Below are 25,258 nucleotides of genomic sequence, written 5' to 3' on the forward strand. Positions count from 1 at the left end.
TTACTTCAGTATTATTCTGTTCTCCCTTGGTGTAATGTGTCGGTTTTGAGAAACTGCTGTATCCCAGAGAAGACTGTCAGGGTTTAGCTTTCCTACTCCTTTTCTATGACAAATTGATGTTGAAGTTAAATTTCCAGAATATGAAAATGACTGAGATAATATATTTTGACATACAAAATGTGTAAAGAATAATACAACAGAAGCTGTCTCTACTTTAACCAAGTGACACAGTGTTACACTGGGAAGTGCACTATTTTTGAATCCCAGAAATACTCCTGCTTTCCTTAGTCAGTACAAATGCTTACAACCTTTTATTGTTCAAAGTGCTGTGCTCTTTCCTCTGCTATTCCACGCAGGAAAACAGTATGTGCAAGCCAGCATAACAGTTTTCTGACACTAAGAACTCAAATACAGAAACACAAGTCGCTGCTTCTTTTGCAGTTGATTTGTTAATTTGGAATAAAGCCACAAGTTTTAGCAGTTCATGTCCCAGAAGAGGTGTGCCTGTCTCTGCTTGATACCAATGGAAAAGCATCCAGTAGCACAGGAGAGAGGATCCAGCTCAGAGTTTTAAAATCTATACACATGCAGAGAACTGTTGAGTTGACTGTTTTGGGGCTCAGCTGTGTGTGCACATCATGGGACAAGCTGGGAGTGAAACCCCTCCATGGTCAACATGACGCACAAGTGAGCAACAGGAGATGCCCAAACAAAGTACCAGGCTCATGCCAGGGACCCAAACCAAAAGACAAGCCCAGTGAGAGGTGAAAATAAACTCTCCTGGGGACAGCACAGAATTTTTTCAACTTCAGGAGTCAAAAAATTAGAGAACTAGAAAAGATAGGAGGGAAGGACCCTATTGCACAGGAGACATTGGGCATGGAAAGTGTGTTTTATTGAAGAGTCTTAATCTCACCTACCAGAACCCTCTCCTGTTCATAAGTGCTTTTTCTTCTAACATGTATTTTTATATTCTAACAAAATCAGCTATGAGGGCTGAACACCTTCAACACCTTACTTATGCTCATATAATTGAAAAGAGTGGGTGGTTCCCCCATGCAGCTCAGGCCAGCCCCAGGCCTTGCTGCAGCACCCTGCAAGCACACAGGCTGGTACCCAGCTCCCATCAATTACTTTCGGGCAATCTCAGCAGCACCTTTCAGGACCACCCTGTACGCTTAGGGCTATGAGAAAGGCAGAAATACTGTTCAGTTTTACCTCAGATATTGCTCTGAGCAAAGCTTTTCCTGCAATTTCACATTTTAGAAGTGAGTTATGAAATGTAAACAGTTCATCATGAAAAAAATGCATACATAAACACCATACTGCACAGTGGGACTTACACAGGAAACAACTCAGAGGCCCTATACCCTGTACCATCAATCTTTGTGGATTTCAACGGATGCATTTAGACTATTGTGTAACATACACATTTTATTTATGTCTTATTGTTTGTGACTGAATTTAATAAAACCCAAAATAGGATCTTCACAACCAAAGAGCATGAAACAGCACTCTGAATTTGTTGCAGTAGCACACTGTCCATGCTGTAACAAAGCAACATCAACTCCTCTGTGCCACATTGTTTTAATGGACAGAAACTGTACCAGTAGCTACGCGTTCCTTTCAGACCAAGACAGGAGATATCACTGCCATCGGTCAGACAAATGTTTCTTGTTGGTCTGTTCCACAGCTACATAATAAGTTCCCTGTCATTTGACAAGCCCATCGTAGGATTTCTCTATCTGGTTTTCCAACATGGTCACATGTTGTCTGTAGTCCCTGCATCCCAATGAAGGATCATTGCTACAAGCAGGGATGATACATCATCCTAAAGTCATACACAGGATGCTTCCCACATCCTTTAGCAGATGTGGCCTTCAAATATCTTACAAACATCTCAAAACTGTTGTCTCAGGCCAAGTGATGTCTGACTGGAAGTTTTGGGTTTTTTTTCCTCAGTTTGTTATTTGGATCTCAGTTATCTAAGGAGAGCTTTCATTATATACCACATCATCAGCGACTCCCAGCTTGCAAAAAAAGGAGCTGAACTTCAGGAAATCCAGTCACATTAAAGAAACTGAAGTGATTTTAGGATCTGTAAAATCACTCTGATTTAAGGATCCCATGATCTAAATAAATGAGAGCTGAACAGGAGGATTCATAGCAATGTGCTGATTCATAAAGCAGTAAAACATCCAGCTAAGCAAGCATCACCCCAGGTCTTCCCAGTGATACGGGATAAAACCGACTTTGGCAGACCCAGACATGTAGAGAAAAATGCATTTCTGTCCTCATCCAGGAGTCAGGAAGCTCACTTTCTTAATGATAACAGAAGAGGAGATGGAAAACAAGAAGAGACACTGAAGACTGCAGTGCTTCAAACCAAGTGAGGTTTAAAGGCTAGGCCAAGGCTCAGAAGCCATCCTTGTGATGGGGCCTCTCTCCTTCCACTCCACTTTCTTCGTCATCCTGGGAACACCCCTCCTTCCTTTGGACCCCTCAAGCCACCCACACCATGCCCTTCCCCTTGACCACCACTCCACCTCTGCATGCACCCCAGCCAAACCTGCAAGATGCCCCCATGTTCCTCCCCCAGATCAGCTATGAATGCACTTGTATTGCCATGGATGAATTAAGGAGGAACAATCCAAAGCAAAACTTAATTTTAGCATCCACCCAAATTTGCTGAAGTTCTGTGCATGAATCTTCTCATAGCAAAAGTATTTAAATGTGAAGGGACTAACAGAATAACACATCAGAGTAATCCAGCTGTCAGCGTCAGTCTTCATACACTACCTCAAAGAAACAAGTTACTAAGAGATTGTCCTTGCTCATCTGCCTCTGCATTACTCAGCTCACCACCAAGAAGTCATCTTTGTGGACTTTCTGCATTTAGTACCTGTGTGGCTGCAAAAATACGATTCAGAAGAGAAAGACAACACACTTAAGCTAGTTGTTTGGCTACTCAAAAGTAGCCTTTTGAAGATTTATCTAAACTTACCAAATATAATAAGTCATTGGCCATAGGACAGTCAGTGTCCCTTGACTTGTTTGTGCTGAATAGCAGGTTAGTGTCAGAATTACTCAGATGAGTATTTCATTACATGAATATTGCTTTTCAACTCACAAAATTACAAAAGTCAGTTTAATCCCTGCTTAGAGGAAGTGATCAAATTTACAAAAACATGTTAAGCTATGCAGTGATGTCAAAAGGTAACTTTACATTACCCACTTGAAAAAGCTCAAACTTTCTCCTCATTCAGAAAACCAATCCAAACGTGTCCAAGAGCAGAGACATCTAAGATTCTCTGCCAGTATTGATAGTGTTTTTTCCTTCCTTCATCTCTCATTTACTGCACTAGTACAACAACAGGTAACAGCAAATATTTTTTAACAGTTTGGTCTACATCAGACACTTAAAATAAATGCAATGCACTTTAAATAGCTATGAATAATTTAACTGCAGCATGTTAAGCTCTCGGAAGAATGGCAGCAGATAAAGCTAAGGGGACTCCCTCACAGGAGACAACTATGCTGACAAACAAGACTCATCTCACCACAATCCAGCACAGCCACAATTTGTTAGATATCAGTAATAACACATGGTAGCAAGTAGAAATGACCACACTGCTTAAGTTAAGCATCCTGCAAGTTTAATATTGACAGCAAAAGCTCCAAAGAAAAACCACAGCCTTATCAAGGTGGAAAATGCGTCTATTCAAATACAAGATACATTTATTTTCCCATGTCTACTAATCACACAAAGTCAAAATGCTCTGACAGCCTCTCCAACTTATGTCATACCATTTTGGCCAAAAGGCCATCGTTCAGCTTTTACCAGCTACATTAATTCATAGTTTTGCTTACAGCTTGAAAAAAGTACCCATCAACACCACCAGTTTTGTGGAAACCTTTATTTTGGTCAATTTTGTAGCATGTGGTAGTTAGAGGAAACCAGTCTGGAGAAAGACTGGTTTAATAGTGACTGTCACATACTTCACATGTTTTGGGAGCAACAAATAAAAAATAACAGTGACTTCCACTCCTTCTAAATTGAAGGCTTACAAGAGAAAATGTATGACTTTTCTCCAGTTTAGTTAGGTACAGATAAAGAAATTGGAGGAAAAAGTCAACTTCAGATATTTTTCTCTGGTTGCTTCTCAAGTTTTCAAAGAAGTCCAATCTTTCTTTCATTTTTCCAGTGGCCTGAAAGGAGTTCTTAAAAAGTATTTTTAAGGTTTATTCCTCTTTTTCAAATTCCTTACAATTTTGCTTTACCATCACACCAACAACAAGCCCAGAGCTAGGTAGCCAGTGTAATAAGATAGGTATTTTTATGCTGATCAGCATTCTTGACACGTCCATGCTACACACCCTACATTGGTGTGATAGTTTCTTGATATGATACATTTGGCTTCAGCTGATGATAATGAAGATTCAGCCAATCATCTTGTAAACTGATACAGACCTGCCTACAGAATTATTGAACCAACATGAACACCTGCATTCAATAGCAAACAAAGCTTTACAGAGCTTAATCTCATTGAAGAATATCCACAGTAACTCATGAGACCTCTGCTGAACAGAATAACTTATAAGCAAATATTTATATTTATACATAAGGAAACTATGATACAGTATAAAACAAAAATTATGGCAGGATTTCTGGGTGTATCAAAAAGTCATGAGTAAGCCACAGCAATTGAGCAATAAAGTATAGCATATCTTCTATTTGTATGCTTGAGAAATTAGTATTGGTGTGACTTACAAAGAGCAGCACAATTAGGACAACAACATTAGACTTAGTGTTGTGGACAGGTGTGCAAATTAGCCCTCAAAGTCATCAATCTTGAAAGCCTGACCACCCTATGACAAATAGCAACCTCTCCAAGCTCTAACAAATTCTGGGATCTCTTTTTTAAAGTTGTTTTTTCTCCATTTGAGTTAGTGCTACAGGAATACAAAACTATAGAGAACAAAACCCCAGCTATACATAATAAAGAAAATACAGACCTTTGGAATTACAATAATGCTGAGCTCTCTGACACAGAAAAGTTACATGTAAAAAAGGAACTAAGGTAGTAAAGCAGACTCCATGACTTACCTTACCCTGTTGTTTCAAACATGAATTTAGAGGAACATCTCCACTCTGGGAAGCTTTACGAGGCTTTGACATTGTACAATTTTCCCCCCCCCCCTAAAATAAAACCCTGTTAAATAAAATTGACAGTTGCCATAGACTAATAAAAAAGAGCTTCTCCTAGGAAACTTCCTTTTATAAGCCTCACCATAGGTGTGGCTAAATGACTAGCTCCACCCTTCATCCTACCCAGAAACTCAGCCTATAAAAACTTCTCTGGAGCAAGATAATAATTTTGTTAACTTGTCATACACTTTGTTTTTAAAAACAAAACAAAACAGATACTCAGTTGATAGTGGGAAAAATGTAGATAAATAAAATTCAAGTTTTCTCTAATATTTGCAGTTCCTGCAACATGGGCTACAAACACTTAATGGGTGAGCTTGCTTGGCGGTTTGCTTTTTAAAAGCACTGCTCTAACAATCTGAGGGAAGTCTATGAGCTTTTAGTATTTATTTGTATTAGGGATGCATTATACTGAAAACACATCTATGGACTTGCAGCAATTGTTACTTACATCACTGTAACCCATTAAGAGCCTCCACCACCAATGAAGGCCCCTGTTTTCATCATTTACATCATGAAGATGATGCAAGATCAAAGCCATTTGCATGCCTCATTAAATCACACACATGCCCTCACTGTGGAGGGATCATCACCACAAAAAACTAGAATCTGTTCTTTTGTCCTCTAACTACTCTACATCTTTAAAAAATATTTTTTTTTAAAAAAGGTGACCTTATTCTTGAGGCCTAATTCAAGAAGATGTGGAGATGGACCAGGATGTTGCTACTAAGGCAATATTGCCTGCAGAGTTATCTGTCGCCTTAGTACAAACACATCTAGATGTCCGTACTTGTTTCTTACTCAAGTTTTTACACTATCCCAGCTGATAGTTTTTTGTATTTAAAAATACAAGTGTGAGGAACTATAAGTTTAGCACTTAATGTTTCTTTTCACTTAGCAGCTGAGGTTACCCTGGCACTCCTGCAGGAGCTTGGGTGTGAAATCAGAGTTCTTGAGGGGTTTGGCAGGAGCTCAACTATGCTTCTATCATCTGGGTTTGCTTTCAAGGGAGCGATTAGGAAATTATGTTCTTGTTAACAAGATCTGTGCAAGTAATGCCTATTATGCCCAACATTTCCTGTATTTAGCTGAAGTGATTGTTCCATCTTGATATTAACAGATGAGGTATTTTCTTGAGAATTAGTGGTTTGGGCCAAATCTTAACTTTAAAAACTATTACAAGAAGAGCATTCACCCCTTCTCACAGAAGTGTGCCATTTCTGTCCGAAAATGCTAACTTTAAAATATGTGTATCCATGTGGAACTTTTACTCTAAAATTAAAATACAATCTTAATACTGCCTGTGCTCCTTTTCCCCCACCTCCCAGAGTGCCAGATAGATGCAGAAAACCCACCTTCATTGCAATAAGAAATTTTTCTTAATAAACAACAGTATTCACTTTTCATTGCTTTTATACCTTTGCAGAAAAGATAAAGCATCTTTTACTTTGAAATCCATATTAAAGGGATGTCCCTTTTTGTAGCTGAAAATCTGTAATCTCATGCTATACCATACATGAATGCAAAAATTCTGCAGCATTCTCCAAGGGCAATGCAACCATTTCACTTTTTAAACAAAGTCTGATGATTCTAGGAAAAAGGCAATATCTTGGCAAGTTCAGAAATTATAAACCTGGTATGTGAGAGTAAAGAAAGCAGTTCTATTTGAATGCAGAGTTGGGAGAAATACAGACAAGCTCATGTTCCTTCTTATGACTGAGAGGTCCTCCAGCAGAGGTGGGTACCGTGGGCAGGCTTCATCTATATTTGCTTCAGTAATGACTGACAAAACAGGTCAGCTCTGACATCCTCAGCTGAGTTTTCTCTTATTGTGAATCGATGTTCCCCAGGCATAGTGGGAGAATGGAGGAGGAATGTCACGGGAGATGGGCAAAGCCAGGAATCAGGGTATGAGAACTAGCATGTTGTGCTCAGTGCAGACAGCTCTGTACTGATGCACTTCATAGGCTGGGGCTTGAAATCGTGCTCCATTTAGAAGTATGGAACTGGGAGGATACCAGAGATGACACTAGAACTTTTAAAGGATCTGAAGTTTCAGGTGGTAGTAACTATACCCTGGTACTAAAACGTGAAATGGCGAAACAGAGTATGGTCTCATCTGTAGCAGCTAGCAGATAAAATCAACAGAAAAAATGCTCAGTGCCTGGGGTTTGCTCCTAATAAATGCTGCACATGGGGAAAAAAAAAAAAAAGTCTTATTTGCTGAATATCGTAAAGACCTCTTACAGCTATGAGGGCACACCTGCACTGCCTGCCAGAACTACTTTATTACTATCCTAATGGCAAACACAGTATTGTGCAGCTGTAGGAGAAATCACACTTTTTGCCATTATAACCAGAGGAAATCACTGAAGCTTGGTTGACCAGATCATCTTTTAGCAGCTGAAACTAGGAGAGGTGAGCACACAGCTGCAAGGAAGGGACAAGCAGGTTAGTCCTTGCTGAGGAAGCACTTCAATCACACCCATCTCTAGTGGTTTCATCTTGGTTTTGCCAGCTGCTACCATGCAAAAGCAAGCCTTAGAAACATACTTGTTTTCCTGAGCAAGGACAGTTGTGGAAGCTTCTCTAAATCTGCTCATACTTAGCAAGGCATCAGTGTTTAAAGTACAGAATTAACCTGGCTGCCGGCTCTTCAGATTCAGGGGAAAACTTAGACTGAATTTTAGTCTTGGTTTATTCCACAGTCTCCTCCCTCTTCACAGACACCTGGATCAAAAGCTCTTGGTTTGACAAAGCAAGGTGTTCAACCCTGAACACAGCGACTGCTTCTCACTTCTCTTGGTAAGGCACAACATTTTCTGGCTTCTCTGCTTGCCTGGGGTGAGGCTGACCTGAACTTCTTTGCTGTACCCTTGCCTTTCCTCCTGAACCCATGATTAGGCTGGAAAACACCAGTTAGTTGTCAAACAGCAACCAAGACTCTGCCTCTGAAAGAGAAGTTTGAAGAGTCAGTGTTAAAACATCATGGTCAGTCAAAAGGAGGAACCCACATCAGCAAGGTACCCATCAGAGCTTCAGGGGTATCTGTGGTGCCTTCGGTCAGTGTGTTCAGCTGTTAACCCAGAGGCTGGTGGTTTGACCCCACCCAGGAATGGGTTTCCCTTTCCCTACCCATGGTGGGGGCTTGGAACTAGGTTCTCTCCAACCCAAATGGTTCTATGGTCCTATAAAAAGGAGAGGCTATCCAGTCCCCTGGGCAAAGGCATTAAAAAAACCTGACAGAATTACAGCCTGTTTTGTGGTGAAATCAGTATGCAGCAAAGGGGAAGAGACACAACACAGATAAGGAATGTGAAAAATCTCATAAAAGGGACTGTGTGAGAAAGAAAGGCGCACTCCAGAGGAGCAGCCAAAGCAGCAGCAGCAAATGGGTGCAGGGTTCCTTCCAGGCGCAAAAAAACAACCCCAAGTGGCTGAAAGCCCAGACCTTTTGTTTTCTTAACAGAGTTTTTTGTCATCATCTGGAATTATTTAATCTGCACTTCAAAAACCTTCCACAATACAGCCAGCCTAGGGCTGCTGGTCAAAACTTCAGCAAATTCAGTTTCCCTCTGACATTCCCCAGACCGTTTTCAGCTGCACCTTACCACCCTCACTTCCCCTACAGAAATGTATATTCCTAGCAAATTTCCTGTGGCTTGCTAACAAGGCATAAAGATGTTTACAAAAAATTGCCAATGTCCAGGGTCTTCTATCACTAAATTTCCTGCTTTATTTTGCAAATATTTCTCATTATTATGATTGACACCAGAGTTCATGAGGGAGTTAAAGGGTTAATGGAGTTGAAAGAAGTAGAATAGAACTGACTATAAAAGGTCACTGCAGTTAATAATGGCTGAGAACTTGAGCTGCAAGAAAAATACGTACAAGTCAACTGAAAAAAAGTGAACAACTTTAAGACTTAGACTGTAATCTTACATACTTTATGTCAGCGTGTTTAAATATTTGATTGTTTGATAATAACAAAATCATTTACCTTTACAGCATACCAGCAGACTAACCTGTTGAAGTGGAACAGAACTGCATGAGTGGGATGTCCTACCTTGGCCACTAACCACTCCAGGGAAACCCCAAAGCACATGATGCTCTATGAGCATCAAATGCGAAGGCAAGTATTTGCTCTATTGGTGGAGTCTAGTTGTGGAGTTTAGGCAGTAATCCTGACAAAAGAGGAGCTCTTTGCTGCCTCTGTGATTAGCTTAATTATAAACAGAAGTCACCTGTTCTGCTTTTGTGTGTACAGGTCTATTAATACAAACTATGTGCTCATGCCATCTGCCAGTAAGCTAATTCCAATTTTTCAAAGCAAAACAGACAATTTTTGCAGGTGTTTGGAGATTTATTTATTTGACCACAAGACATAAGCAATTACTCCTGCAAGACTATCTTCTGAAGTAATATTAGACATGAAGAACTCAAGAATAATGGTAATCGAGAGAGTTATTCATCTATTGCTTCAGTTTTGCCTCTGAGACTGGGTCTTTGCCTCCAGCTTGCAAATATTCTTGGATTCAGGATCATAAGCTTGCCAAGTGATGCCACATTCCCAGCAGACGTGAGTCATGAGATCCAAGGTTCGTATCAAGTGCCACGTTGCAATGAAGCTTCAAGAATTAATTTACTCACAACATTTCTACTTAGTCTGAATATTGTAAAACCAAATAAAACATATTGTTTTCCTTTGATAAAACCTGACATGCTTTGCTTGCAAGTGTGATTCAAACTGTCAAAAGAGATTGATACTACTATATATTAAACCCAGTATTAATTGAAATATAACATGGTTATCAGATGAAAACCTATTTTGATATAATTCCTCTGGAAGGAGTAGCCTGAGAAGATATTCAGCCATTTGACATCAGATGTTGCACAACCAAACCATGCAGTGAAATCAGACAGAGATTTTCACCTGTTGACTTTAACAATTCTGTTTAGATTTAATAGATGGAAACAACTTAGGTGTCGGAAGCTTACCGATGATAGGCCTGCATGTTACAACCTTCTCCCCTTCTCACCTGTCAAATCTACGCAGGACTTGTATTTTATGGGAACTTGTTAATTTTAAGTGGTTTGGCATTGGTAATTAAATGAACTTCAAAGATTGTAATTTATGCGTATGGTAGATTATCCATTGTTAGGACCCTCCTAGTTTTATCCCTTCAGGTGAAAAAAGTGATAATTAAAAAAAAGTGTAAATTATATACTCAATATCTGAAATTGCCTTCCTGAAGAAATGCCATTGGCTTATTCCGGGAAGGTGGAAATGTAACATGGTGAGCCATTCTCAGAAGAGACTTGGTTAAAGATTAGGCTCCTGTAAAGCATCAAAACTGTTTCTAAACTTTAGATAGGACAAATTTGAAATCTGGGGTCATTCGAGGTTCAGTGGAGTGAAGCTGAATGAATGCAAATCTCTTCAACACAAGATGGAGGAGCTTCTGAGACTGAGGCGGCGTTCTCCCAAGTTCATCAAGCTTCTCCCCACAAACTTTGCAATGTTTTCATCTTCTCTACCACCTCTTCTCCTCCTTACCACCATCAAGCATCTTTACCAGACCACTGTAGAGCATTGTCCCCTCCTTATGGCTGCAGCTGCTGATCAGACTTGAGCATACTTTCCCTACCTGAGGCCCTGCTTTTGCTATAGAGACTCCATTAGACAGCAGGGTTGCTTTATTTCAGCCTCTTAAAAACATGTTTTGGACACAGCTATAATAAAAATAGCTCAGGGCAGCCCTACTGCTGGCTGCTGATGCTGGGCAGTGCTCCCAGAACAGGCCTGTGCCTACATTCTCCCTGTCCTGTGACTACGTGCTGGGGCTATGGTTCAGCACACTGGGGACAAATGCAACATGAAATGGTTTTGAGGTGTAACTGCATCTTTAGATAACAATATGATAAATACTTGCCTTGACAGCTTTCCTAGGGCATTCTTGTTTTCAGGATCCTTTCCCGGCAGTTCATACTTTGCATTCTCTTCTCCTCTCTATGAGCCCTGCTGCCAGTCCCCTTTTCCTTTACCTGACTTTCTCAAATGCAGGAGATTTGTCACTGCTTATTCCTTACAGCCCATGAATTGTCTTTTCAAGTCCCTTGAAAAAAATACCTGGTTTAAGGCTCTTTCTTTCCCCACCTTTCTTACAGACAGGCTAAAATCCATAGTTCAGAGCACCCATTGCCCTGTCAGAGTGCAGTCTTTAAGTTCAGTGCTCCTAGAGATAAGCATTGTAGAGACCATCAGCAAGGAGGGTCCACAGCCACTCCACGACAAAAAGCATGCAAACGCCATACATGCATTTCCCCAAATCACCTCACCTTTTCTCTAGTGAGAAATCAAGCCCTACTGATGCTGCAAGGATTTTACATTGGCAGCTGTAGCTACCCTCAAAGGAGATAAGCCAGCACACTTATATACATACACACACGCATAAAAATCAATAAATAATATATATATAAAGGTGATGAAGGGCTCAGGATCTCATTTAAGCCTCACCCAACAAGAGAACATGTGCCACGACACAATGGTTGGTCTTTGGGCCCCCAACAACTCCGAGACATGCTGTCCACGTGCTCCCCACCAGGACTTTCTGCATTAGCAGCCATTCTCCCTTCACATCCCGTGCAAACACCAGCCCAGCCAAACTCTTGCTGAGACAACAGCTCACAGTTTTTAGCATGATATAGTATCACTCTCCAGAGGTGCCTGAGGGGAAAATGCATTCCAGTCACCTAATTGTGTTAGTCTAGTGTTTCTCTCTCCTCTGGAATTAAGCTATTTTTTAAAAAAAACTGATCTGCATTAAGGTTTCAGTGTTGCAAATCTTAAGACAAGAAGGGTGAGGATAAAAGTAATTTTAAGATAAATTTGAATGACATACTTTAGCACAAGTTTTAGTAATTTTCAATGCCCTCAGATTTCTTACAAAGATTAACTGAGGATGAATTCTTGTGATTACCTATTTGGAGTGAGGGGGTGTGGGTGGGTTTTCTAACTCCTCCAAATATTTCACTGGCATTTGGGTGAACGTTCAAAAAATAACACAGAAAAATGCTAATTAGCCAAAAGAAACACTGATAAATAGTTGAGAACACCTGGACCTGTAAAAGCTGAAAGAAACCTGATTTGAGAGTTTTACTGTCAGAGGGGCCTGAGATTTAGAATATCAGACAACTAAAACTAAACCAGGGCATTACAAATGAAATCATAGGGCTGAAATAGCTATCCCAACCCCAGACTACCAGTCAGCACAATCAACACCTAGGTTATTTCCAATGCAATTTAGAAGGACTCCATGTCCTTCTGGGCAAGCTGTCCCCACTACTCTTGTAGAAAAGGAGCTTCTCCTGCCTGGGGAACAAAAGACAGGGCACCAGAGTCTCTGTTTCTTCTCAGGGGAAGAGATGCTACAGGAAGACTTGACCTTGAAGAACAGGTATCTGGCAAGTGGTCAACTACCCAAAGTTTTAAATAAGCAGAAGACACCTCAAAGGACCAAACCATACCCAGCACCAGGCATTGTAACACACAGTCTGATAGGGTAATTGACCAAGTTATACCAGCCTGTTGTGGCACACCCCACAAAGTGAGGTCATAGAAAAATGTCCATACTTTCCTGTCTCTGAAACATGTCTAAAAGGCATAGGTATTTCACAGACACCAAGTCCACAAGATGTTAACTGCCCTGTATGCTGCTGTCCCTGGCTCCTTCACCTTCCTACTAAGCTAATCCTTTTCTCCTTACGAAGCTCTAGCAGCTCATGGATTCTGTGGGCTGGACTTGAGGCAGACAGAAGCAAACAACACTTGCCCTCAGGAAAAATCAAATTTATCATCTGCTAGTCATTTCTGAAGCCCTTGTTTGTATTTAAATAGAATATACAGCATCTCAGTCAGCTTTCTCTGCTAGCAACAGGATGGAACTTGACTGTTGCAAGAGCAGTATCATAAATACTAAGTGGTTTAGGAGGATGGAGACCTTCCTGTAACTCAAACACTGCACCCACAGGATATGGCAGTAGGTGAGTTAAGGGGTCATAACTCTCCTGTCCTTCACTTTGGGGATGATTTTCACTGCAAGGACTTTGCTAACAAGCAGCCATTGAATTTCAACAACAGTTGCAGATAACCCCTGTGGGAGACAAAGACATTCTGTGCTGTTTGTATCTTCTGACTGCTTGTGTGAAGGCCCATCCCACACATCCAGTTGTGTGAGTAAAGACATAAACAAGGATTAAAACAGACATCCCTGTATCTCGAGCAACAGAAATGGAGTGAGCAGGTATACACCAAGGATTTGGAGAGCATTCAGCCTCTGACTTGTGTGTATGCTTGCTCATACAGATGCTGAATAATAAATATCTCAACATGCCCTTGAGGTGGTACTTCTAAATACTTAGCTCTTTGCTGAAGCAATTGGAACCTTGACTAAAAGATTTATCCTGTGACAGTTTTACTGTAGAAGTTTTTACACAGTTCGTTTGACTTCGAAAGACGTATTTTAAAACAGCAAGTGCATCTCACAAAATAACCTTTAAGCTGTATGATGTTTCGTTTGAAATACTGTTCTGATATTCTACTTCTAAAATGTCTTCTCTAAAAACATAGCAAAATTGCTATAAAGTTTCTTGTAAAAAGTTTTCATTTTCTTTACTGCTTTAGATTTCTCGCTATGTTAATTTATGAGCTGATACTATTAGCTTCACTTCATTTGCTACACAGTTTGGGACCACAGATAAAAAGCAAATATCCCTTTGGGAAGCAAGTGAAGTACAAAAAGGACTATAACTCACTCACCACAGAAAGCACCAGCGAGTTGTTTGTTTGAATTATTAGAAGTTGTTTAAAATTAAAAAAAAAAAAGTGTTTGTTTTTTTTTTTTTTTCTGCAAGCTCACAAGTGCCACTACTGCATTGGAAACGCGCAGCTTCAGGTGGCATTAATATCTGCCCATAGTCCTATGTCTTTCTTCACAGGATCTGCCACGCTCTGTCAGTGAATGCAGCATGCTGAATCATCAGGCTTTTAGATGCATCCCCTGGAATGGGATTTATTCATCACGGAGCTTCCCTAGCACACAGCACACTGAAGGAAAACTCCTTTCAAGACACCATTACCAGAAGCTGCTTTGGACACTCGCAACTCAGCGGCAACATGCAAACTGGTTACACATCGCAGGATTTTAAATTCATGCGGTAGTAAGCGCCTTCCTGCTTTTGACGCAAGACATTGCGGAGGCAGCCAACAACTCTTCTGTTTCTCAACTATTCCCGTCGACAAAACAAACACAGAAACACACTTCTCAGCCCTTAAGCCCTCTAAATACTAATTTCTCTCTAGGGATGCTGCTTATTGTAATACTCCCGAGATTTTTCTGGCTTAATCTCTGCAGGATATCAGACTCATGAGGTTTGTTTTTGTTTTTTTGCACTGCCTGCCACAGAGCTAAAATTTCGCTTCCTTTTTTACAAAAAGTGACCCAATACCCACCGGCTGCAATTCCCCTAACTGCCCACGGGTGACGGGATCGACCCGTCCCCCGTGGGGCGATCCCGTCACCCGCGGCTCACAAAGCCGCCCACGCCCCGCAGGGCCGCTCACGCGTGGCACGGCACGGCATCTCCCGGTACCGCAGCCACCCGGCCGCTCCCGGTGCCAGCGTGGCACAACCCCCGCTATTCGCCTCACCTGCTCCGCCGCCGCTGCCGCTTTTCCTTTCTCCCGCCCGCCCCGTTGACAGCCCGGCTTTGTCCGCCCGCCCCGCTCCGCTCCGCCCCACGCGGGAGGCGCCACGGGAACCTCCCCGGGCACGGCACGGCACCGGGGACCCGACACAGTCTCCTTCCCTGTCCCGGACAGCGTTTCCACGCATGAGGCTGAGAGTGCCACAACCCACACCTGGCTGAATAACTATTGTTATTACTTATTGTTGTTAAGTTAGTTATATATTTTTTATTTTAGATTTCAGATTTTTCCTTCCCTTTTCCTTTCCCCTTTCCTTTTTTCCCCTTTCCTTTTTTCCCCTTTCCTTTTTTCCCCTTTCCTTTTTCCCCCTTTCCTTTTTCCCCCTTTCCTTTTTCCCCCTTTCCTTTTTCACCCTTTCCTTTTTCACCCTTTCCTTTTTCCTTTTCCCATTTCCTCTCCTCTCCTCTCCTCTCCTCTCCTCTCCTCTCCTCTCCTCTCCTCTCCTCTCCTCTCCTCTCCTCTCCTCTCCTCTCCTCTCCTCTCCTCTCCTCTCCTCTCCTCTCCTCTCCTCTCCTCTCCTCTCCTCTCCCTTTTTCTTTCTCCTCTCTCCACTCTTTCACTGTCCCTTTCATCTCTCTTAGTGTTTGGCATAAATTTAAGCTCCGCGCTCGCCTTCCGCCTCCCTCGGCCACCTCGGCGGCTTCTGAGGGAGCGCAGGCAGCCCCGGTCTCGGCGAGGTCCCGGGCGGGCGCGCATCCTCCGCGGCTTCCCCCGAGCCGCCGGTCCCCGGGCTCCCGAAGGCGGTCGGATGGCGCTGAATCTGCGAAGCGGCTCCAGCATCGCCCCTCTCGGTCCTCCCAGAACCCCCCAAGGCCTCGACTCCCCAGCCCCACTCGACCTGCCTGAGGGGCACAGCGCAAGAGCCCTCTCTGCAGAAAAATGCTGATTTCCACAGGCTTTCTGGAAAACTGAGCTAGCCTGAGGAAGCTGTCAGGACCCTATCTTTAGTTCTCTGCTCTGCAGATGGACTGTTAGTCACGTCCTGCCCACATGGAGTCTAGTGTTTTATGTTTTTAAGCTCTGTCATGTAGCTATAAATGCTGGGGGGCGGCGATCTCTGTAGGATGGTTTTTCCTATTTTTGTAATAGTAACTATCAACTAGGGCTAGGAGAAAAGGAGAAATGATGCAGACCCTTCCCTCCCTTTTAATGCAACCTGATATTTCCCCCTGGGCATTCTGTTAGGGCATGTTAAAATGAAGACAAAATTAAAAAGGGGGGGGGGGAGACGGAATCCCCAGAGCTATGAAATAAAACTTGAGTTTGCTGTAACCCCATTATTCTAGACATGGAAAAATATTACGCATGTTGGGAGAAAAAGTGCCATTCCCTTCTGAGCAGCTTGTGTGAAGGAGAAGGCTGAGACCCAGCTTCTTCCCCAGTATTTGTGGGATCTCCCCTGCTGTGTAGATTACAGGATGCCATGTCCCTGTGGATGTATGGACCCTATATAGGCCGGGCACAGCAGCTCTGTTGTAATAATTAACTGACGAAAAGGGTGGCCTGGAAATGGTGGTGGGGGATACTCACGGGGTTTCCAGCTCTTCCCATTGGTAGGAAGAGAGACCACCCGTTGCCTTGGGAGTGGGTTAGGGCCAAAGCTGAGATGCAGAGGGGTTTACCACCACTGACTGGGTCGGGGCCATCTGCTCTGATGTTTTGTGGTGAAAGAGCGATGACAGTGCTGTGCCACTGGCACCTTTCTGCACTGCTGATGTGATGGTGCTAAAACTGTAAAACCATGAAACTGGGCCGGCAGGTCAAGTATGCTCCTGAGCCCTGCTGCTTTCCACAGGTCACAGACACCTCTTGAGGGGGAAAAGATCCAAATATAAGCACTCTTAGGTAATGCGGAGTGGACAGCCCCTCAGAAACCTACCACTCAAAGCCAAAGGAATTTTCTGGCTTTTTTGGTAGTCTGAAAACTGCTGAATTTCTTCCTCACCCTTGTGTGTCATAGTGACAAGAAACCTATTTTTGTGCCCACAGAACAATTTGAGGATTTCACTGCATCTGCAGGCTGCATTTAACCGAGTTTGAAGATCAAAAGATATGCTATTTTTGTATGGCCTTCTCTGGAACTCCACACAGCAGTGTTTGAGGTGCTGGTGGATGATTTTGTCATCAGCGTCTGCCTGAGTGTTGCAGGAATTGTTATCTTCATTGTACAGAAGGAAGGCTGCAGAGCAAAGAGACGGAGTCAAGCTAAAAAACATCCCTTCATTTTCAGGCACGTCCAGCCTAAATGTCCACCAGGAGACCTACTGACTCAGGAGACCTGTGGTCTGGAGATTTAGCTGCAGGTCACCACTGGCTGATCTCTGACTCCTGCTTGAGGCTGCCAGCATTGCAGGTGAGAACTGTGTTGGGTCTCAGCTATGGTCAGGTGCTCCCGTGTCCCGTCTCCACCAGTTGTGATGGTCAACATGGGTAACCCTGCACACCTGTGATTTCCTAAGCTGAAACAGCCCAATCTGATAGACATCATCTCCCAGAGCCTTCAGGTACTGAACGCTCAGAAACAAGGACTCCTAAAACCGGAGAGATTCACACTGAGCTCCATGGAAGGTCTGGGCTGGGGATTTACCAATCAGCTCCACATGAACATGGAAGCTGTCCTCTCTGTAGACATCCTGACATGCATTTCCCTCCCTCAAACGCTTCCCATGGTTCCATTCTACCCCAAGGCCAGCACTGTCGTAAGGATCACTGCTGCAGAAACAGCCACATTTCGCTAATAGTCCCCCTGCAGTGGATTTTGTTTCCCCTAGTGGAGAGGACTTGGGTCACGTACATTCCTTTGCACCACAAGGTGCCTGGATCAGGCTAATGATACATTTGCAGCCAGTTTGGTTTTGTGTAACTGATTTACTGTGTTCTACCAACAATGCTGGAAGTGGCAGCTAGTGACGAGATGGGCTGGCAAACTGGCTTTACCCACCAAAAATGTTTTAAAAATGAACATTTGTCTCATCTCTAAAACTAGATGCTTGCTGGTAATTTCTTAACAAAAATCACTCTGCAGCTCACCTACAGATTCCTGTTTAGCAGGTGAAAAACAGAAGATGACTCCAAGTTGACAAAGGAAAGGGCAAAGAAACACACTTGGGTCCTAAGTTTCCCTCAAACACAGTAAGAGAAGCACCTACAGATCCCACTGTGACCTAGTCAGGGCTGGCGTGGTACAGAAAAGGCTGTTAAATAATCAGCCTTGCAGAGCCTTGGGGAAGCACATCTATCTTCAGCCACACTTTCTTTGACTTCTGTTTTTTTAAGAGCTCTTTACGCATGATCTTTAGTTGCTGATGGAAGAGTTGCCGTTAGATTACAGAACATAATCTCAGTATAATTTATTACCAAAGGCTTTTTCCTGAACTCCTTTGACCCCACAACCTGCTTGATATTAATTCAGTGCAGAGTCATGGCTGAGGAGTGAGTACGGCCCTTTTGCTTTCATTCTTTTTAGCCATAATTAATTACCTGCATCATCTTCATCAGTGAGTCCGGTTAAAGAAAGGAGGAACAAAAGAGACATCAATCTCTCTAATGCATAACTGATTTAGATGCTCTTCTGTCAGCATTTGGATCTTATCCATTACACAAACCCACAGGAAAAGCAAATGTGTGGCTGATTCTTCTAGCAAAGACATACATTAAAGCATCCTTGTAAATACAACTATCTGAAAACTTAGCATTCTCTCGTGCAGATGCTTCTCTATTTCTTCATTTATTACTTCATTAACTACAGGAGGGGATTCCTGACTAGTGACTTCTTTTTATATTAACCAAAAATTAGCAATGTATTTCCCACTAAAACAAATAGAAAGAATTCAAATTAGCAGATCTTATTATAATATATAGCAGCACCCTTTGATTACAGAACATATAAACCCCAAATTTGTCTCAGAATAAGTAACAGCAACTCCTAAATGTCACAATTAGCCTGGTTAAATTCTTGTTTTGTAGAACCTGTTGGAAGAAAGTGATTTTTTTTTTTTTTCATTTTTATTTTTTCCTTCTCTGACAAATGTCATCCCAAACCACAGATTCCCTACAAAATATTACATTTGGTCAAAACTTACAATCTGATATCCAGAAACATCTGAGGAAATCCTCAGGAAATCATACTCTCTTACTATTATTAATTTCTCTACTTGCTTTGTTGATACATTATTTTTAGCTTTTAATCCAAGTCCCTCAATGTGCCTGGAGTTCCACCCTTAGATCCCTTCTGACCCAGGAGGCACTATGCAGTCAACAGGAGGTGAGTATGCCCTGCACCTGCAAAAGTTACTCTAGAACCAAATAATAAAGTAAATTATCAACTCCAGCTTAACACAGAGCCCACCATCACACTACGATAGTGCAGCCTTATATGTTGCAGGACACAGCATGTTGAAGACCATGTGGCCTCATTTGTAGACAGTGTATCTGCCACCTCTCTCTTACAGGAGCTGCAGTGAGCAGAGCAGAGTGTGGGGAGGGAAGGAGACTGAGAAAGCTGTACTTCGTACTGTGTCAACACGATAATCTGATAAATGCATTGTATGGTATTTTTACAGAAGGACACTTCCCCGCTGAAACCTTGAGAAAACAACCTCCAAATACATTAGTAGTACATTAAGCTGTTTGGATGGATACACACAGGCTACTTTACATTATGTGTGTGGAACAGAAGTGATATATCAGCTGTCATTCTTAATATTTTATAGTGAAGTATATAAATCATCAGGAGGGTAAGTCTGAAAAGTCTTACTCAAGGACATCACCTTCTGTGTTGTGTTGCTCAGAGGCAGGCTCGAATAGAGCAATTCCTGCCTCATACAGGATAGAACCATTTGCATCTTTCACTGTCCTAAAGCACTATTTCTGGTAGGCCAAGGCAAGACTTGTTGGCACAGTCCTCACCTTGCTCATTTTACCTAACTTGCTTGCCTCAGGGAAGGACAGTGTTAAGTGGTAATTGCCTCAGCCCAGTCCTGGAATTAAAAATTAGGTTCTTAGCTCTATCTACATATTTGCCCACTCTATCAGCATCCCTGGAGAGCAATCCCTCTTCTCTAACCTCACTGTGGCCCTGATATAACCTATTACGGGAATGAATGAATGACTTTCAAGCGTGCATGTAATTTAAGGTGTACTATCATGAGCTTAGACTTAAGTACGGCCTTTTAAAATGGTTCTCTCCAGGGAACGGAGTTTTTCAAACTGTGAAATAGTCAGATAGTGGTGGGAAATCTATTTGTTTAAAGGCAATATGCACAAGTTCTTCACCAGGGTTGTGCAGTGTTACCTATTAACCGCGATCCTTTTCAGGAAAGCTCCTAAGCATGCACTTCATATGAGGCCCACATTGAATGTATGTCAAATTCCTTATTTCAAAAGGGATGCCCAAGTCCATCTTGGGCAGTCTCTTCTGATTCATCTTTGACTGTAAAATTTCAGGATTTGAGAGTATCCTCTTTCATTAGATGAAAGAAGTTCTCATCAGTGAAAGCCTGGCTAATTAAGTTGCTTTTCTGCTGAAATTGTGATATTAAGTCTTTCAGGATCTGTGAAGTGTGAAAGCTCTTTGTGAGGCCGGTGGCTGCTTTCCCTGTGCCAGGGGGATTTCTGGATTGGATTGTCATTACACAAGTTGGGAAAGAAGAAAACCCCTCAAGATTAATTTAGTCTTTGTCAGCAACAGCAGAAAAATATTAGCCAGAAGTCCAAATGGGCTGAAAACAGATTGTTGTTCAGAAGGTGGTTATAGTGTAAAAAGGAGGTACATCTGCTTTTTTTAGTGAAAGGAGACTGCAGCCCCACTGAAGATGGGGACAATCCCCAGCTGCTGGCACCTGGGGAAATACACTGAGAAAGTGAGGAGCAGTGAGGCTGAAGATCTTCTTTCCCCAGAAACTTCACTTACCTGGAGGTGGGATCGTAGTGATGTCTGTGGGACAGAAGCAGACGGCTGAGCAGACACCATCTGTGACACCTAGCAAAGGAGACAAATAGTACCTAACCAAGTGTGAAGCTTGTCCCTGTACCCCTACGGTACCGTGGGAAGCATCGTTCCTGAATAGTCTCAGGGAAAGCAGCCGAGGTTTGACAAAATGGTTGCTAATGGCGATGTGCCGTCATACAAGATCTCCTCACCCTCTACACGTGGCCCCCAAACTGTGTAAAATCCAGGAAATCTGCTTTGAAGGGCCAGAATTATCCTGATTACAACTGGAAGAAATTCTGCTCCCTGAGGGAATAATTAGGAAGCTGAGCTGAAACTCATGTGGAACACACTTTCCCTTTACAGTGGTTTTCCTTTGCAACTTGCAAGGTAATTATTTGAAAATATTGTTCACATCTCACTGTAGCAGATGCTGGAGAGATCGGTGTCATTCTTCCCATGACTGTCAGGAATGGAAGCACTGAAATGAGGGGTAAAGTGGGGAATCATCTCATCTGAAGAAAAAAAAAAAAGAAAAAGAAAACCAAACCATTTTTTTCTTCTTGTAAAGCCGAGGTCACCTCAGGTAATCATAGCAGCAAGAAGCATTGCCATACTCTGATGCAAAGTAATGCACTTACTTACCTAGTGTCATTGGTTAAAATGGTTCAGTTTATGGCATCTGACTTTGTGTTTTTTTCTAAATAAGGAAGTATGAGTAATTAGAAATCTCCTGGTTTAGTATTACCATAGAAACAAGCCATGTAAGAATTAAACAAACTGTGTGTACAGAGCCGGATCAGTTCTTTTCAAATCTATAGGAATAAAACTATCAATGGTGGAAGAGCCCAGGAATATCCCACTCAGCAGAGCATTGAAAACCTCTATCATTGTTCACTCTGCCATCATGTGTTTCTTTGTTCTCGATTAAATTAATTCTGCACACTATCCATGTACGCACATTTGGCTTTGTCTTGTAATAGTGACTAACAGTAAGAGAACAAAAATTAAAACATTTTTCCTGTCAGGCTGTAGATTTTCTATTAATGGTTCACAAATGATTTTGCTGTATAAAAGGTAAGTTTTTATTACACATTGCTTTTGAAAATATATATTCAAACCAGTAACTGTTCATCCATTACAGTGGGTAATAAGGAAACTAATGACAAGTGACTAAATCTTCTCCCAGAGGACTGAACAATTTACATAAGCAATGCCTACCTCCACAAGCCACTTTCTCCACCACAAAGACAGTAAATTTTTAAGTTAAATGTCATATATGAGGAACTTTCATAAAAGAAAACAAAGAAGTACCAGACCTCTGAGAAAATACAGTCATTGTTGAACTTAAAAAGCTCCCTGGTTGTCATTTACATAAAAATATAAATATTCATACCGGCTTCATAGTACAAGAAATAAGTGAAATAGGGGTCTATATCATGACTGCTAATCGGAGTTACAGCTTCAGTGTTTGATTGAAAACCCAGGCATGCTGTTCATACAGAGTGGAAACCTGTATAGAAGTAAGGACAACACACCAGTGTAGTTAAAGTGATTTGAGATAGGAAGCAATCATATTTAACCAGGTAATAGAGATCTTTGAAGAAAGATGGATTAGTATGAGCTGGTAAATACAGTTCAGCTTATATGGAATGTAAAGGATTTCTTTTGAAATGCAGTCACAAATGCAGAAAAGCACAAGTCTGGACAGTTAAAAAGGACATATTCCAGTGGCTCTGGCCTTGTGGTGCCCCACTGGTGCTAAAAGAGCAGCTTTCCTTATCAGTCACGATTAGAAAATCTATCCTGTATCCTTGCCTTGCCCCACTGCCTCCTTTCTCTTCTGCACACCATGTCCACTTTGCTATGAGTAAGTGCTGAGGGTAGCACAGCACTTCAGTAACTCTGGCAACAACATATTTAAATTGTCATGGACTGTATTTTGCAATGAGTTGAATATTTTGGCAGCAGTTTATCAAAGGACATTATCCTTGGTGTGGGTCTGGCTTTGCTTACAGGAGCAGCCGGTGGCTCTGCAGAGGGGAGTGCTGGCGAACCTGAGGGCCATATTTTCTGTGTACTAGAGAGGGCTCACACTGGATGAGCTCTGGGCTGGTCCTGTGGACTGAAGGGCTTCAGCACCTGATATTCATTAAATGCATTGGTGTTTGTAGATGCACTGCATCGGTCTGGTTTGGCTTCTTCCATTTTGTGGCTTCTGCACCTGCTGCACAGTGTGAAACAAAGCCCAGTGGGAACACCAGGTGAATCCCTGTAAGAAAACCACTTCTGTTGTGAACTAAAACCTTTGTGTCAACATGTATTGTACTGACTGGGGCTGGAATTCCCAACTTCCATTGACAGTGAAAGATGAGCAGAGTTTTTCAAATGAGATGAGGAGAATCACTATGCCCCATACCTGTAGAGCTGCTATAAGAACTAATTTCCCAGAACTAAGAACTCAATTCCCAAAATCTTGTTTAAGATTACTTCAAAAATAATAGGTTGTCTACCATCCTGAAATTAAAAAAAAAAAAAAAAACACCTAAATAACTCCAGAATTTTGTTAGCATTTGGCACACAGAAAGATATTGGCCTGTGTTCTCAAACAACCTCCAATTTCTGATGATGATAATAAGGAAAGTCAGATTATTCTTGTCTCTTAGTACAATCATTCTGGTTTTAATTATTTATTCGCAGGCAAAGAAATATGACTCTTTTTGAGGTATTGCTTGTTGGGCTGGAAGTTTGAAAGCAAGCATTGCTGTAGCAGGCACAAAATATACATCGTAGACTCAAACTAAGAAGGAACAAAAAACACCCATAGCAAACATTTTTAAAATATTGGGATATGTTGCTTTTAACTTGTAATAAGGGACATTTTCTGCATTGAAAAGGAGAGTTGCCTGGGAGCAAAGCCAGGAGTAGCAGTGGTAGGAAGAAGAAAGAAAATAACTACGCAGATATTTTTGTTACAATTTGTCCAGAAAGTAGCTACTTGTAATGATTTACTTAAACAAGTAGTATTCACAATTCTTTGCACTTCAGGTGCCTTGATACTGATGTGGCTCCATGGAAATATATGCAGTAACTATAGCTATTTACTGTTCCATGTGCTTTGGGGGAAGTAAATATATATATATATATATATAAAACAAAACCAAAACCAATTAAAACCAAACACCAAGGTAAAATCATCTTAAATACTACTCCCCATTCAACACTATAATGTTTTAAAAATTAGCTGTCCACAAAAGTAAGCTTCTTTCAGCCTCATGAGTTGCAGAGTGAATATTGTGAGGAAGATAAGATTTGTCCTGGCTATAGTCCCTGTGCTTGGGCAGGGGCAGGATATCTCTCCTTTGCACACACACAATCATGCTCCCTTTGCCCTCCAGCTCTCTACATGTTTCAAACAGACAACAACCCAAGAGAGAGGCATATCAGTCATGTCTATGTTTGTCATCGTCAGGCTGCTCAGTGCACCTTGTGATTAGGAGGTGTCGCTCACACAGCAGCAAGAGTCCAAAGGCAAAGGTGGGCTGGGATTGCATTGCAGGGCTGGGGTCCTCCCCTCTGCACCTCCAATGGCCCCATGTCCTAAGGACAGTCATTTGCCAGTCTTGCCAATGCCCTGACTTGCTGCCTTTGTGGTCCAATGGGGACATACAGGAGCAATGTGAGCTTGCAGCACATCACACTCTGCAACACTGAGCTCTGGGTCACTCCCTTTTGGTGCACGCAACATCATTCTCCATCCACCCCATGAATGCCCAGGAGAACTGGAAACCAGCCAAAGGGAAGCTGGCACCTATGCCAACATGAGGTGATGGGGAAGAAGAAGGAAATATCGTGTGCGATTTCAGGGGGTTGCAGCTTGCTTTCCATGGGGACCACCTCTGGCATAGCAACCTGGGGACTGATTGTTGCTACTGAGTACGTGAAGCAAAACTCATGGAGTGTGTGTCCCATGCCAGTCATGAGTTACAAAGCAGGTAGTGACTCTGGATAACACCTGCATGCATTTGACCTGTGGGCACCCAAACAACAATTTCTGCAGGGCTCTCTCCCATGTAGCTTCAATAGATGGGGAATTAGCTCAAATGGTAGAGCGCTCGCTTAGCATGCGAGAGGTAGCGGGATCGATGCCCACATTCTCCAGTGTTTTGAGGGAGGCAGTATTGACCCCAAGCCTGACAGTGTTCAAGAAGAGACTGGACAAAAACCCTCAGACACATGGTGTGAACTGTGGGGTTGTCATATCCAGGGACAGGAGTTGGAGTTGATGATCCTCCCTTCCATTTCAAGACATTTTATGATTCTGTGACTCCTCTGTGGTGCTAAATTGGCCCTG

At 42.2% G+C, this 25,258-nt stretch overlaps 1 protein-coding gene across 1 annotated transcript in view; it reads right to left on the reverse strand.

Annotated features, from left to right (window-relative positions):
* Positions 1 to 14,934, reverse strand: part of MAPRE2 (microtubule associated protein RP/EB family member 2) — a 103,859-nt gene extending 88,925 nt beyond the window's left edge. The window contains exon 1 of the mRNA XM_065830677.2: positions 14,919 to 14,934. The gene's annotated coding sequence lies outside the window, so the exon portion shown is untranslated. The remainder of the gene's footprint in view (positions 1 to 14,918) is intronic.
* Positions 14,935 to 25,258: the final 10,324 nt, after the last annotated feature.

This window comes from Patagioenas fasciata, chromosome 2 (assembly GCF_037038585.1).
Source record: "Patagioenas fasciata isolate bPatFas1 chromosome 2, bPatFas1.hap1, whole genome shotgun sequence".
NCBI lineage: Eukaryota > Metazoa > Chordata > Aves > Columbiformes > Columbidae > Patagioenas > Patagioenas fasciata.